The following is a 16,826-nucleotide window of genomic DNA, read 5'->3' on the forward strand; positions in this document are numbered from 1 at the left end:
ATCGAAACCACAGATACACATGATATTAAATTGGGCCCATCTTAATTAATTAAAGTAACTAATTAAAGGTCCTTTTTATTATATTATTTAAATTCTAGGACCAATTAATACATTAATTTAATTCAATTATTACATTAAAATTTGGGGACATGACAAATCCTCACTGCCCAAAGATTGCTTGCCCTTATACAATCTGTCATATGACGAAACACCAACAGCTCCAGGGTCCCAAATCAAACGCACAGGCAAGACAAGTGAAATGACATCAATCCTTCACAGCACCACATTGCCATCAAACTTTCGTTGCGCCTCTCTAATATAAATATTGACGTATCCTGAGTCACCAGGATCCCAAACCAAACATACAGGCGAAATGAGTGAATTGTCATCAAACCTCCCTTGCACCACACTGTCATTAAGCATCTGTTGTGCCACTCTAATATTAACATTGTCGTAGCCTTCACCAATATCCAAATGACACAAATTGATGAAATCTTTATGTCATTATGTTCAAAAATCTCTTTGGGTATGGTCATGCACACAAACGCAATCACAACGAACACTATAATATTCCTGATGGATGAAACCTTGACGAAGAGAGCGTCAGTGATGAGAATGTCAACAAAGGGGGGCTCGACTGTGAGGACCTCGGCGACAAGAGTTTCAGTGAAGGGTGTCAGCATGATGCGAGCCTCAGCAAAGAGTACCTCATTAAAGGGAACTTTGGCAGAAAACGGAGAGTACCTCAGCAGCAAACAAAATTTTAGTTGCAGATAAAAACCTCAATGGATCACAGAGCCTCGGTTGAAGCCTCGATGATGGATAGAGCTTCGATAGCAAGCAATGTCTCAATGGCAACAAATGTAGCTATTGCAACCAATGTAGCCAAAATGACAGACACACAATGATGAAAGAGACAGCCATGTTGTCGATAGACACAACTACGGTGACGAATACACACTTGATGACGGATACAAACTTGATGTCGGTGACGGACACAACAACGTTGACAAATGCAACAACGGTGATGAACATGATGATGGACTTGGCAATAGACATCACTGCGGTGACGACAACAGACACAATGAAGATGACATACATGACGACAACGGCGATGATGAACATGGCAACGAACAAGGCAGCGGTGATGACAACAGACACAATGACGATGATGAATATGGTGACGGTGACAACAACGAACACAATGACAGTGACGAACACGAACTCAACGATGAACATGGACTCGGTGTTGATGGCGGACACAATAGTGACAGACACAAACTCGATGACGGACACAGACTCAACATCGGTGATGGACATGACGGTGACAGACACGAACTCGATGACGGACATGGACTTGACATTAGTGATGGACATGACAGTAATGGACACAAGCTCGACGACAAACACGAACTTGGTGTCAGTGATGGACATGACGGTGATGGACACAAACTCAATGACAGACATGGACTCGATGTCTATGACGAATACGACGGTGATAGACACGAACTCGATGACAGACATGGACTCAGTGTCTCTAATGGACATGACGGTAACGGACACAAACTCAACAAGGGACATGAACTCGGCATCAATGACGAACATGACGGTGATGGACATGACAGTGACAGACACAACGACAATGACGGACACGAACTCAACTACGAACACAAACTCGAAGTTGGTGATGATGGTGATGGACACAAACTCGACGATGAACACAAACTTGGTGTCGATGACAGACATGACGACGGTGATGGACACAGACTCGGCATTTGTGACAGACACAAACTCGGTGTTTGTGACAGACACGAACTCAACGATGCACACGGACTCTGCGTCTGTGACAGACACGAACTCGACATTAGTGATAGACATGATGGTGATGGACACGATGGTGATAGACACAACAACAGTGACGAACATACAACCTTAGCGATGAACAAGACCACAATGATGGACATAGCTTCGATGACAAACACAACCTCGACAACAAACACAACCTCAACGGTGGACACAACCTCGAGGACGGACACAAACTCAATGACACAATGAGCCTCAGCAACAGACATAGCTTCTATGATGGACACAACTTTGGCAACTGATAGAACTTTCTCAACGAATAGTGCCTTGGTGGCAGGCACAACCTCAGGCACAACTTCGGTGATGGGCACAACTTGATATGTCCATGTCTTCACAAGGTCCGTGCAAGAAACCTCTTCATTTTTTTGGTGTTCTCCCCACTTTGGTGTAGTAGAAAGATTTAGAAAATCCTCCTAGAGCAGTCCTATAATCATGCCTTCATTCTCCTCACGTAAAGCATCACCCTTATTGTCATCCATTTTTTCCCACTTGTGCAAATGAGATATTAGTTTTTCTTCACAATGCTTGAAAACATTATTGACCAATCTATATGTTGCTATAAAGGGGATACATTCTAGATTACCAACAGCCCATAACATAGATGTGATGGGTTGGGGATATTTCATCCATGCACGAAATCATAAGACTCCATAGCAATTGGAATCTTAGTATCATGATCTTCCTTGATGGTGACCAAGAAGTGATGAAACATATCATGGACCAAATTTTACAATTTGAGATCTAAGAGAAGGTTACTTTGACATTTGCAAAATTCTCCAATATTGTAGATCTCCTACTGAAAGGGTCACTACTGAAGTCATCAAGACTCTGAAAGCTGTCAACTATCAATTGCAATATCTCTATCATAGTGTTATCATCATACAGTGCTTTAGGAGCCGAAATTCTCAAGACCTAGTTGAGACATGTTGCAACTGCCAATCTTTTATCCTTGTCGTGGTGTCTTAAAAGCCTGGGTTGACTTAAGGCATCTTTAATTGGAAAGAGGATTCTCTGTATAAATCTTGAAGGTAATTGGTTCACCTGACACAAACATACTTCCAATATATCTAATGGAAGATCAACACCCTCGTTGAGCTCTTTGCCAATCTTCTGTAATGCCTTTAACCACCACTCTCCATCGTTGTTCGACGCCATAGTGTGATCCCAATACCAAAATCTCTCAATCATCCCAGCAAGCTAGCAAGATAACTAAGCTTTGATACCACTGTAATTTTTCGAAAGCAAACTTGACTTGAGGGTAATCTTAACCCGAATGCAATATCGACCCGAAGAGGATTTCGTCCCGAAGGCGATCTTGATTCGAAAGGAATCTCGGTCTGAAGGCGAACTTGATCCAAAAGGAAACTCAGCCTAAAGGGAATCTTGATCCGAAGGGGATTGCTCTGATACCACTGTAATGTTTCGATCTGGTAATGCTACAGTCGTGCAATGACCTAGGCCGTATGGTTGCGAGAGCAAGAACACGAGAAGGTTGTATGGTGACAGAGCAGGCACAATAGGAAAGTCGTACGGTGTCAACTCACAAAAAAGGTCGTACAAGAATGGTCGTACGGTGTCAAGAATATGCCCATACGGTGGATGATGGCTTCAGCATCGGACAGGAGGGACAATGGTCATACGATCGAGTAGGGTGCAGTACGGTAGGAGGTCGTACGGTGAGACAATCAGGCAGTGTGGTTGTCTTGGGTAGTCGTACGTAGGCCCAAATGGCCATAAAGAATGGTGATGGGCAGGTGTATGTGATGTTGTACGCCACAATGATGGATGGTGTGCAGCAGAATGCTAAGTCTTGTAACCAAAACACTTATAAATCCAACTTCATAAATAAAGCCAAAACATGAATGGAGATAGAATATATAATCTTCAAATAATATTTGCCACAAGATGGTGCTCCGATTTGCTAGATCCGAGCGAAGTATTACAGGCAACAGAATAGGGTGAAGGTTGAATCCCACTGAAACCGAACAAACCAAATAGGGAAGATCTTTCACTTTTGAAATGGCGAACAATAGAGAATCCCAAAAGGAGTCCGCAATACAAAGAAAAATATCCAAATAATGCATGCCAACGACTACCTACAAGCCGTGCTTAAATACCCGTTGGGAAAAACCTTTCCGAGAGTGTACAAAGATAGCCGACGACAACACCTACGGAACAATTAAATAAAAGTGGGTCCAAGATTTACTAAATCAATCGGAATCACACATACACATAATATTAAATTGGGCCCATCTTAATCAATTAAAGTAATTAATCAAAAGTCATTTTATTATATTATTTAAATTCTGAGACTAATTAATTAATTAATTTAATTCAATTATTACATTAAAATTTAGGGACATGACAATTCAGTTGTGGGAAAGATTGCTGTGTTTGCCTGAAGAAATCGATCCATCTCAGTGGCAGCGTTGGGAAATCCTAGAGACAACGTTTTCATTTTTGAAGGTCTGCGATCCATCTAACAAGGCTAGCAATTCTGTTTTACAGACCTGCATCTCCTTATTTGAGGTCTGCATTTTCCATATTTAGGGCCTGCAATAATTTCTGGGCGCTAATATTCAGGTTGGAGGCCAATAAAGAAACACCTATGACCTATGATTAATATCAGGTGGGCTGTGACTGACATCAGAGGGTAAAACATGTACGTTGCTAGGTCATCATTGAGTATTTTGACTGCCATCACAGTGGGAGAAGAGGGCGTCCAGTTTGGGAGAAGTGATTAATCATTTTGAGGCTGCCTGTAGAAGATTGAGAACAGGTTCCAAATTTACTGTAATAGGCAAATAATTGAATGATTGATAATGGGCATCACTTGTTCATTTACTTGCATTTCAGTTAGTGTTTCAATTGAGTTGCATAGTCAAGGAGAGTTACATTATTTTCAGAATATATATGCAAACTCAGGGGGCAGGATTGAAGGTAGAATTTACTCATCAATTTCAATTGTTATTCTGATATGGTATTCAAATGAAATAAGTGGGAAGTTGATATCATTTTGGCATCATTTAGCATCTTGGATAAAATTAAAGCTCGCATTTTTTCCTGGAATTAGATAATGAAGTCAAAAAATTTAGAAATTCATAATTTTCCGGGTGTTATTGGTGTGAGTCCAAGTTGGGCTCATTACACACAATTTAATCACCATGAAGTACAAGTATCTAGGTGATAAATTTATCTAGTTCATTACGCACACTACCAGAAATCAAAGACACCAAGCTAGGGCACATAAAATTAAAATTTGATATTGCTATCAGGATTAAACTGTGTGATTTTTTGAGTCAAACTCATTGACCCATGTTTCATGAGTAGTGATTCAACATGAATCCATCTCTCATGAGAATAAATGGAACACTTAGCACTCATTGGATCTAGGTGATGTTCACAGGGGTGAAGCACCAGGACTTCCCAAGAGGTCACCCATCCCAGTACTACTCCAACCTGAGCGCGCTTAACTACGGAGTTTCCTCCGTGGTTAAAGCCAAAGCTTGCAACCCCATTTGCAAAACCTTATCAATTGATGAGCTTAAGGGGCTTTCTAATAAATGGTTCATAAGGCACAACACTTGGTGAAGGTTTTGCAAATGGGGTTGCAAGCTTTGGGTTTAACCATGGAGGAAACTCCGTCGTTAAGCGCGCTCAGGCTGGAGTAGTACTGGGATGGGTGACCTCCCACGAAGTCCCGGTGCTTCACCCTTGTGAGCATCACCTAGATCCAATGAGTGCTAAGTGTTCCATTTATTCTCATGAGAGATGGATTCATGTTGAATCACTACTCATGAAACATGGGTCAATGAGTTTGACTCAAAAAATCACACAGTTTAATCCTGATAGCAATATCACAATTTGACTGGCTGTGGAAATTATCTCCTACTTATCAATTGATGAGCTTAAGGAGCTTTCTAATAAATGGTCCATAAGGCACAACACTTGGTGAAGGTTTTGCAAATGTGGTTGCAAGCTTTGGGTTTAACCACGGAGGAAACTCCGTTGTTAAGCGCGCTCAGGCTGGAGTAGTACTGGGATGGGTGACCTCCTGAGAAGTCTCGGTGCTTCACCCCTGTGAACATCACCTAGATCCAATGAGTGCTAAGTGTTCCATTTATTCTCATGAGAGATGGATTCATGTTGAAACACTACTCCTGAAACATGGGTCAATGAGTTTGACTCAAAAAATCACACAGTTTAATCCTGATAGCAATATCACAATTTGACTGGCTATGGAAATTATCTCCTACTTATCAATTGATGAGCTTAAGGAGCTTTCTAATAAATGGTTCATAAGGCACAACACTTGGTGAAGGTTTTGCAAATGGGGTTGCAAGCTTTGGGTTTAACCACGAAGGAAACTCCGTCGTTAAGCGCGCTCAGGCTGGAGTAGTACTGGGATGGGTGACCTCCCGGGAAGTCCCGGTGCTTCACCCCTGTGAGCATCACCTAGATCCAATGAGTGCTAAGTGTTCCATTTATTCTCATGAGAGATGGATTCATGTTGAATCACTACTCATGAAACATGGGTCAATGAGTTTGACTCAAAAAATCACACAGTTTAATCCTGATAGCAATATCACAATTTGATTGGTTGTGGAAATTATCTCCTACTTATCAATTGATGAGCTTAAGGGGCTTTCTAATAAATGGTTCGTAAGGCACAACACTTAGTGAAGGTTTTGCAAATGGGGTTGCAAGCTTTGGGTTTAACCACAGAGGAAACTCCGCAGTTAAGCGCGCTTAGGCTGGAGTAGTAATGGGATGGGTGACCTCCCGGGAAGTCCCAGTGCTTCACCCGTGTGAGCATCACCTAGATCCAATGAGTGCTAAGTGTTCCATTTATTCTCATGAGAGATGGATTCATGTTGAATCACTACTCATGAAACATGGGTCAATGAGTTTGACTCAAAAAATCACACAATTTAATCCTGATAGCAATATCACAATTTGACTGGCTGTGGAAATTATCTCCTACTTATCAATAAAATTAAATGATTTTAGGCAGAGAATTGATAAAGAAGACAAACTTCCAGTGACACAACAATTAGTTGAGAGTTAGTTACTACGAGCTACAGGTTATCCAGTAGAAGTGCAATGAACAGATCTTGTAATTGAAAGCATAAACCATCGTGATCCTGAGATGAAGGAAATAAGAACAAATGATAACAGGTTGATCATGGTGAGTAGAGAAACTTTCAGCTCCTGCCTGCATTTACATGAGAGAGTAGCATACAGATTTCAACTCCATTCTCTCTTATCAGCATTTTCAAGAGAAGAAAAACAAATGTAAAATCAAATTTTCTCAGAAGCGGTCCGTAACTCCAAAGAATGGTAAATCTCGGTTGCCTAAGAGACTACAAGTGTCCCATTTTGCTGAGAAAAATTCAGACATTAGTCCTCCTACACTGACTGAAGGGTAATGAAAATGCCCACAATTTTTAGTGGATGAATTTCTTCATCCAAATAATTATTGAAGGTGAACAATGTCTTGATTGGACTCAGCTCATTAGTGAACAATCGATGATGGTTCAATTTCCACCAACAAGTCCTTGTATATGGCTTCTTACTTATTCCACGCACTTGCATGCAGTAGACCATGGCCAGGCTAATTGCCAATAGAAGTCTGCGATGAAATGATTCAGATCTATGACGACTATAATCAGCTTCAATTGCAAAGGAATTTCAGGTGTTTCAGAAATGCAAATGACGCATTCACTATGTGAATGATGAGGGAAATTGAAAGAGATATAAATGAATCTGATCAAGACTACTATACTTAGCTTGGAAATTGAAAAAGATATAATTTTATAAATGATTCTGATCAAGACTACTATACTTAGCTTCAATAGAAAAGGAATTTGAGGAGTTTCAAAAGAGTGAATAATGCATTCACTATGTGAATGGTGAGGGAAATCCAAGCAGATACGAGTTTGAGAATCTCTCTAGAGACCATCCAGTCAGATCGATGACTACTATAATCAGCTTCAATTGAAAGGGAATTACAGGAGTTTCAGAAGAGCAAATAACACATTCACTATATGAATGGTGAGGGAAATTGAAAGAGGTATAAATGATTCTGATCAAGACTACTATACTCGGTTTCAATGGAAAAGGAATTAGAGGAGTTTCAAAAGAGTGAATGATGCATTCACTATGCGAATGGTGAGAGAAATCCACGGAGATATGGGTTTGAGAATCTCTCTAGATGCCATCCAGTCAGATCTATGACTGCTATAATCAGCTTCAATCGAAAGGGAATTACAGGAGCTTCAGAAGAGCAAATAACGCATTCACTATATGAATGGTGAGGGAAATTGAAAGAGGTATAAATGATTCTGATCAAGACTACTATACTCGGTTTCAATAGAAAAGGAATTAGAGGAGTTTCAAAAGAGTGAATGATGCATTCACTATGCAAATGGTGAGAGAAATCCACGGAGATATGGGTTTGAGAATCTCTCTAGATGCCATCCAATCAAATAACACAAATGGCAGCTACTCCACACGATTCTAGAGATCCACCTACATTAGGACTGGAGGATTTGATGTGCTTCCCTATTTGATTTAAATTGCCCTAGTATGTTGAAGATAGATTTGTCCTGATTGGTGCATGTCGACAAGTAGCTGAAGTGAACATAAGATGGCAGGAAAGGAAAAAGGGAAGAATTTAGTTTCCTATTGTCCTTGGTTATTACTCATGTAAGTCTATGTCTGATCCACTTGACATTGAAAAATAATTGGTAAAATTTCCCATGCAATTTTATGAAAGGAGATTCTCTTTTGATTATAATTTAGTAATATCAAATTTAATTTTTTTCAATGTCTTCTTTTCTCTATTGATTCGTCTATTTGTCACAACCAATAACACCCTAAAAAATCAAAATGTAGATTTTTTTCTAAATTAAAAACCATAACAGCCAATGACAGTCCATTTTCTGCTAGCATCAGCTAAAAGTATGAAAAGATTCTGAGTTATTTCTTGGTAGAGAACCATTCCTTGAGATTGGTAAATCAAAGTCATGAATAACTAATGATATAAAATCATCTAGAACCAAGGAAACTCTAAGGAATCGACTTTTTTCCCCAGGTTTAGAATAATTGGTGTCTTTATACACTCCTAAACATGCAAATGTAAATATTATAGGTTAATTGTTGAGAGAAAACAAGGAATTCTACAAATGCTTTTCAGCTTTGAGGAATACAGTAAAAGTTATGTGCATATTAAAATAAAATTATTTAACTTATTCAATCAAAAATTTCCTATTGTGCGCGGCTAGGAAAGGCCAACAGAACTGGAAGTACACAACAAGAGTACCTGGTACATCCCCAATAAAGTTATACATAGAAAGAAAAATTGTAAAGTCCTAAAAGATGAAATTAACCCAAAAAAAAATTAAATATCATGACACGAGAAAGTCCTAGACCAAAATGCATGGTAATCAAATGATTTTTTTCAAATCAACAAACATACTTCTCAAATTTTGTATTGAAAACGAATAACTGCTAACAAATAGCCAAAAAGCTTTCCCCTATATAGAAAAACTGTTTCAGTTAATGTTCTTTCAATAGATGTTAACTGTAGTTTAAGAAAATACTTGTCATAACTTGGATATTTTTTGCATTGCACAATTTCCATGGGAATTTCCCGCAAAGATAGGGTGTGCGAAGGAAGGATAAAGTAAAAGGATCACGCATTTAAAAAGTTTAAAAGTCCTGGTAAAAATCATATTTAAAGCCTCGTGTGAACAGGATCAGCCGTTTGCAGCTACAAGTCTATATATGCTCCTAAATGAGCCTAAACTCCATCATCCTAGTAAGCATGTATTGGCATATAAAGCACAGATCCATTTCCACTATAAAAATTAATATAGAATTGAATAAAAAGCTCATATTGCAGAAAAAAAATTATGAGGAGAAACTCCGGAGGGTAAATCTTCTGACAGTCAGAACTTTTATAAAACTAAGGATATGCAACAGGAAGTGAACCACAAGTGACAAGATGAACAACCCATACAGAACCTAGCAAGGTTTAATACCTCGGACGCGAGTTAAAATAATTAAAATTAAAACAATTTCGAAAATTCCGTTGTCCAGCCCATATCAAGGGTTCGTTAAATTGAGAGGCCTAGTTAGGTTTTCATCAATCCTGGATCTAATTTGTCATGAACTCTTCCACACATTTAAGATTGCAGCATGGTTTATAAAGCCTATACAATTGTTCATTTTTTATCATAAAAGTTGCAAATTACACGGAAAAATGCTTCAAATCTTACAAGGGCCGTTAAAGCTGGGACTTACAGTTAGGAATTACGTCCCCAGGAGCAAAGACCTTCTAATATTTTGTAACCTGTTGACAGATCGGTTGGAATTGCAGATTTAAAGTCGCCAGTAATGTAGAACAAGAAACCTCAAAAAATCATGGTGCCCCGAAAGTGAAGATTGGAATACATATTTACGGAGGGATATAAATAAATCAATGCATAGAATCCAACAATTTGGAAACGTTGAAGTGGCAAGGAAGTACGTGTTGCGTAATGCTTATTCAAAAATGGATCGATTAGGTTTGTCTGATATTTACTTCTGCGGGGTTTCTCCCGCGGGTAAGTTGTTGTGGAGGACAACCGCCTGATTTGCGTGTATGTGGAGTTATCCCATTCGTTTTTAATTTTCCACGTGTTTGAGAGTATTTTCTCATTGAAGGGGAATTGAACTAGGTCAAAATATTTATTTTTTATAGATGGGATAGCTGCAACCTTATTGGAATGAGTTCATTCACCAGTCAAACATATACGAAAAGATTTTTATGGATTGTGTATTTTAAAATTAAGTTGAATGAGTATAAAAGACAAGACGCATAGCGTCTAGTTCCTGCCGGTGTATAATTTGTTATTGCATTAGTCATACAATTAGTTCATAAAAAAATTTGAGTTAAAAAATAAATTGTATTATGCTTGTATATGCAAATACAACATTGACTAATAAGCTAATACAAAATTTAAAAAATGAAATGTCATTGATACATAATGTATATTGATTTTGTTGTGGTAAAAGAAAAATATAGAAATACATTTAAATCATACGTGACCAAGAGAATGTCTATTTTGTATTAAGCGATTAATGATGAGCAAGACAAATAATAGTTTTTGAAAAATAATGTAGAGGTAGATTTATTTTGTTTGGATAATTACATTGATCTATCTTGTGGTACAATTTTTGTCATTATGTGCCAATTTTGTTTTAAATTGAAATAAAAATACTTCAACAATATTGTAGAATGTAAAAAATAAAAAATAAAAAAATTTCAAGATTGTTATTGTTCTCAAATGAGTACAAAATATTTATGATACATTTAAAAATTCATTTATTATTGTCTTTAGAATAAGTACAAGATATTTATGGTGCTTTTTCAACTTTATTTATTACTCTCTTTTTTTTCACATTGGAGTGTATAAAGTTCTTAAGTGAGCCAAAGACACTACTGTAGCAAAAAGCAGCCAATCATATTGAAGATAAATGTTTTCTCTATAATTCTAAAAACTTCAATATATATTAAAACTTTAGAAATCTAAAAAGTTGTCAAAAAATACTCAAATCTCATTGGACAATTAAATGGAACAGTTGCATTTCAATGAATGCTATAGTATCCTGCCTTGGCAGGAACTAATAATAGATGTTATCCGATAAAATAAAGAATTCTATATAATAATATTTGTAACAAATGAGGTGTGATAGATATGTGGATTGTAATTTATATTAAAAAAATATTGTATACTAATTATTATTAATTAATTATTTGCACAATATTGTGTGGTGAGTCTTTATATAATTTTAGAAAACGTGATACATAGGTGGTGATTTTTTATTTGTGTCATTTCAAAAATCTTCCATGTTAGATATATCGACATGTTGAACACTATTATTTGTTGACTATGAGATTGAATATTGAACGTCATTGAGATGGTTATGCAACAACACGTGTAAGGAACATCAAACATCGTCATGATAGTTATGTAGCAACAAGTAATGTAGAATCAAAGCAAATGAGTTATCTATTATTTATTGTTGATCTTGACATTTTATTGATCGGTTTGTCATGAAGCATTTCTTTGTGATTTATTTCATTCCTCTTTTTGGAGTACGACATTTTTGTAGAAATGATTCCTTTAGTTTAGTAAGATTTTTGTCTAGAGATGAATTTTTGAGTTTACTTTAGCAAAAAGTTATATATTACAAATAGTTAAAGTTTTAGGTGAATTTGCAACAGTCCTAGGACCAAATAACCGACCAAGAAAACTTCCATTAGAGAATGGAAAGACAATTACAAGAAGGTGCGAGAATGATGTTATTGTTAATGGACATCAATGGGACTATAGTATCATAATTTATAGTGTAATGCACCGCTAGGGAACCCAAGAGAAATTAACCTATAATGCCACTAAGTTTGCTATAAAAAAATGGATTAAAACAAACAAGAGATAACATAGTGAAAGCAATAACTCAAATACATATATGAACAATACAATAATAGTTACATCTCTCAAGGGTTCCATAATGTTGAATCTCACACATAAGTTTTATTAAAATTAAATCTGATAAGTAAACAAAGTCCATGTCATAGAATAACCATAGGTACAAAATCACATGAAAGAATATACGAGTACATAAGATGCCACATGGCATAACCAGAACGCATACTTATCCTTTGCACACGTCGCAGGGTATTAAATGATAAAAGAACATTTATCATGAGAAGATACAACATCCCATAGAATCTCAAATAACCAAAGTACAAAATACCATAAAATGACCATAGAACATAATCACAAGATAAGAAGAATAGAACAAATACAAAAGGCTCATCTAGCATCAGCATTAAGTTGTCGAATCTCAATGGTATAAGAAACACTACAACCCGACCTCGTGGAACTTAAATGGCCCACTCCCAATGTACTGAAAAGATAATCCCCAAGTCCCAAACGAATAAGAATCCAAAAGTCGTAACAAGAATCTAGGTCAAGGAATCTTGATAGCAATCTATCTCAAAGGTACCAAGTAGACAAGTAACATCTAATCCCAGAGGCAACAATGACATGTAAGAAACCTAATATGCATGTGGACAAGTGTCATCACATGAGTCAACTTGAAGGTTACATTGGCAGTCTCTCTGGACTTTGACTCCCTAGTGACTCTATGCAGAATCAATATCATTTCTTATAGACAAGGCATACTAACGAGGCAAGGTTGCAACCAAGCATCCTCTCTACTCTCATTCTAGTTTGTACTAGCACTTAAGACATGGGTGAGGTAATACATTGACTCTTGTTAATTCATTATAACCCCATTGTTGTCATTTATTAATACAACTTACAATAGGTTACCCAAGCAACCTCTTTAGGGCTACGACCTCCATTGGAAGCCACTTCCTAGCATACACATAGATAACCTACTCTAAGCTCATAAAAAGTATATCTCATAAAATCACAATATTCACCTCAATCATATATAAGCAACTAGAAAGCACCAATAGATAACAAATTGAAACCTCGTAAGTTACACCAAGAAAATCATAATACATGAGCTTACAAAAAAGAACTCAATCTCATCACGAAACATGTAAATATAGCACATTGTTTAGGAATGAAATAATCGTGATAAAACATGACATTTCAACATACATTTAAAACAAGAGTGTGTGTGTGTGTGTGTGTGTGTGTGTGCACGCGCGCGCGTGTGTGTGTGTATATGTATGTGTGTGTGTGTGTGCGCGCACGCATCAAATTCAAGTTTTCATCTCATAATCATTTCACAGTTGGATAAAGGTTATCAATCACAAAATATTATCATGTTATTAATTTAAATAATCTTAAATCGTGAATGATTTAATTAATAACATAAATGTATATTATTAGATTAAATCTTAATATCAATTTTCATTTCTAAAATATTAATTTGACATTTATTGAAGTCTAATATGAATATTTACTTTTCCTTTAGTTCATAATGCAACTCGAGGTAACTCAAACTTGAAATTATAATTTTAATTAAACTATTTACAATTTCTCTCATAATATTTAAATATTTAGAACTAGATGATTACATAGTTAACTATAACTCTTCTTAAAATATAGCTACGTCACAAATATATATGTATTAACTTATAGCTCCACTTGTATTAATAAATATATAACAAGTTATAAGTCACTCACAGTTTTTGAAAAGAATTGATATTAAAAACTCACTTATAAGAAAATAAGTAGTGTGTATTTATTTAATTTTTAAAATAAATAAATAACATTTTTTAAAATCTGAAATTAATAATTAATCTTTTAAATAAATTAATGTATTTAAAATAAATCTAAAAATTAAATTATATTTTTATAAAATAAAAATAAACATGTAATTAATATTTTTGCATGTCTTTGATCTCTCAAATCATGCAACCATAATATTTTTTTTTTTTTTTAAAAAGGGGTAAACGCTTTGCCCTCGAGCTATGAACCAGTGAGGCCACAAACAGGAGACCTCATCTCATTAGATTTGAACCTTGATGGCAAGGATAACAACTCAACAACTTAACCATCACAACATGCCACTATTGGCATGCAACCATAATATATTTAGTTTACTATATTTAGTATATTTGTTTTCACATGTATGTATGAGTTTAGCTACAACATGTTTTCCTCTCAATTAATATTTTACTTTTTCAATAAATTTTGTGATTAAATTATTTTAGATGTAAGAAGAATATTTATCTTTATTTAGAAACTTTCTAATAATCACATGGCAAATTTAAAGCTCAAAGCTGTTGAATTTGTTGTTTTCTTCCAATTTTCTATAACCAGTTTTTCCCCATATTGGAAAGGGTTTTAAAATAATACAGTCAAAATAATTTACTTCTTTTTTTTCTAGAGTTTTTAGCCGCATCTTCTTGATTAATAAGTTTTCCTTTTAAGAATCTACAACATAATTCTTTATCTGAAAATTAAATACAATAAATTAATAAGCATTATGCAAGCACTCAGGAAGACACAAAGTAGATGGATATTTTAATAATATTCTACAATGGGTTTTCAAACATTACCTCAAAACAACAGCTAAAATCTAAGATGATCTGTGAATGCATGCAAATCCAAACCCTCTGAAACTTTCAACAATTTTTTTGCTCCAATTCCAAATTTTGCTCCCTAAAATCTGTGTGTAGGAATGGGCTCAAATCTCTACAAATCCAAACCCTCTGAAACTTTCAACAATTCTTTTACTTCAATTCCAAATTTTGCTCCCTAAAATCTTTGTGTAGGAATGGGCTCAAATCTCTTCATAAAGAGTTTAATTCTACCTAGGGTTTCTGATTTTTAACATGCAAAGGTCTCTCATTAAAATAAACCTTTTATTATTTTCATTTATTTAATTCGCTTTTGCATGCTTTTTGCCTTTAATTAGAATAAAATTTATTTAAATTATTCTCACTTCATATTTTTTATAAAAATACATTTTTAGAAAACATATTTATTAATTTAACTAATAATAATAATTGAAGTTCATTATTTAAATGCAACTTCTAAATTTATTATTATTAAATTAAATAAATATAATTGCACCAAATTTAGTCTTTTAATTAAATCTTTAAGTCTATTATTCCATTTAATTAATTTCTCAAGTAATTAAATATAATTAAATTATTTTTTCTTTTTAAATTATTATTTAATTAAATCACTTAATAATCTCTTTAGTTGATTTAATTATACTTGAAAATCACAACATACACACAAACTCAATAAGATAAAACTTGACTAAAAAGACAAAGTACAAATCAAACTCAAACATTAAAATCTTGAATTCATGTCACTTTGACAAATTCAAAAAGGTGAAGTCAGTTACTTTTCCCTTATTCTAGGATTGTTAGGCTCGGGTTTAGGATTTAGATTTGAGAACTACCTCCCCTCTTTTACCATTGAGATACTACAATAGGGTACACTCATCCTAGCAATTCAAGAAAGTCGATGTCTAGAACCTACAATCTGCACAAAAGTCAAACATGTACATATATATAAAAACTAAATAGGCAATGGCAGGGAGTGGTACATCATGTAGATTTTGACTAGCAAGTGACTATAACTCCCTCCCTCAACCACATTAAATATGTCAAACATAAAGTAAAACATACATGTACACCATACACATGCAAGTATGGGGTAAGTAACCATAAAACCATATATAAATCATCCATATAATTGTCATCATGAAAGCAACTAAAATCACTATATTAAGTATGTAAAACATCATCATCAAAAAAATAATCGTTAGCACATCAAATATATGAGTATAGAATAGCTCATCAAATATATAATTAAAACATGTAAATATTATCAACCAAATCAAGTAACCAAGTACCACTAACTCAAATCATGTAACCATGAAAATTGGCCTAAAAGAATTCAGCAATATAACAAAAAGAAAACTAGGGTTAAGCATTATAGATTGATTTAATTGATTTATTTGGATTGATTTATAATGTAGATGTGTCTTCTTATATAGGAAAGGCAATGAGAGATAGTGATTTATCACCCACACAAGGTGAAATTGCATGTCCACCAAAGCTAGAAAATCCTTCATTATGGAATGAAGTATGTGCAACATGTGGAGGATGATAATGTGTTATGTACAATAAAGATGGATCTCACACATAAAGTGAAATGTGATAACAACTATCACCATCTAAAGTGGAATTTCTTCCACACCATGTGCAAATAAGGCACAAACTCGTAGGTGTCTCATAAGCCAATTGTTATGCAAAGTAAGCTTGAATAAAGTATGATTAGTGAATATTTAATTAATCCAACACTCCCTTAAGTAAAATTTAGGAGAATGCACATAAACTCACAATGTAAGATGGATGTCGACTACAATGCCATTTTAGGTATCCATGTACAATGCAAGAATCTATCATAAAG

The 16,826-nt window shown here is 35.2% G+C and overlaps 1 protein-coding gene across 1 annotated transcript in view; it reads right to left on the reverse strand.

Annotated features, from left to right (window-relative positions):
* Positions 1-10,628, reverse strand: part of LOC149540622 (Cysteine proteinases superfamily protein) — a 55,379-nt gene extending 44,751 nt beyond the window's left edge. The window contains exon 1 of the mRNA XM_089801712.1: positions 10,171-10,628. The gene's annotated coding sequence lies outside the window, so the exon portion shown is untranslated. The remainder of the gene's footprint in view (positions 1-10,170) is intronic.
* Between the last annotated feature and the right edge of the window lie 6,198 nt (positions 10,629-16,826).

Source organism: Cupressus sempervirens, chromosome 9, assembly GCF_028749045.1.
Source record: "Cupressus sempervirens isolate cs-2001-9-10 chromosome 9, ASM2874904v1, whole genome shotgun sequence".
Classification (NCBI taxonomy): Eukaryota; Viridiplantae; Streptophyta; class Pinopsida; order Cupressales; family Cupressaceae; genus Cupressus; species Cupressus sempervirens.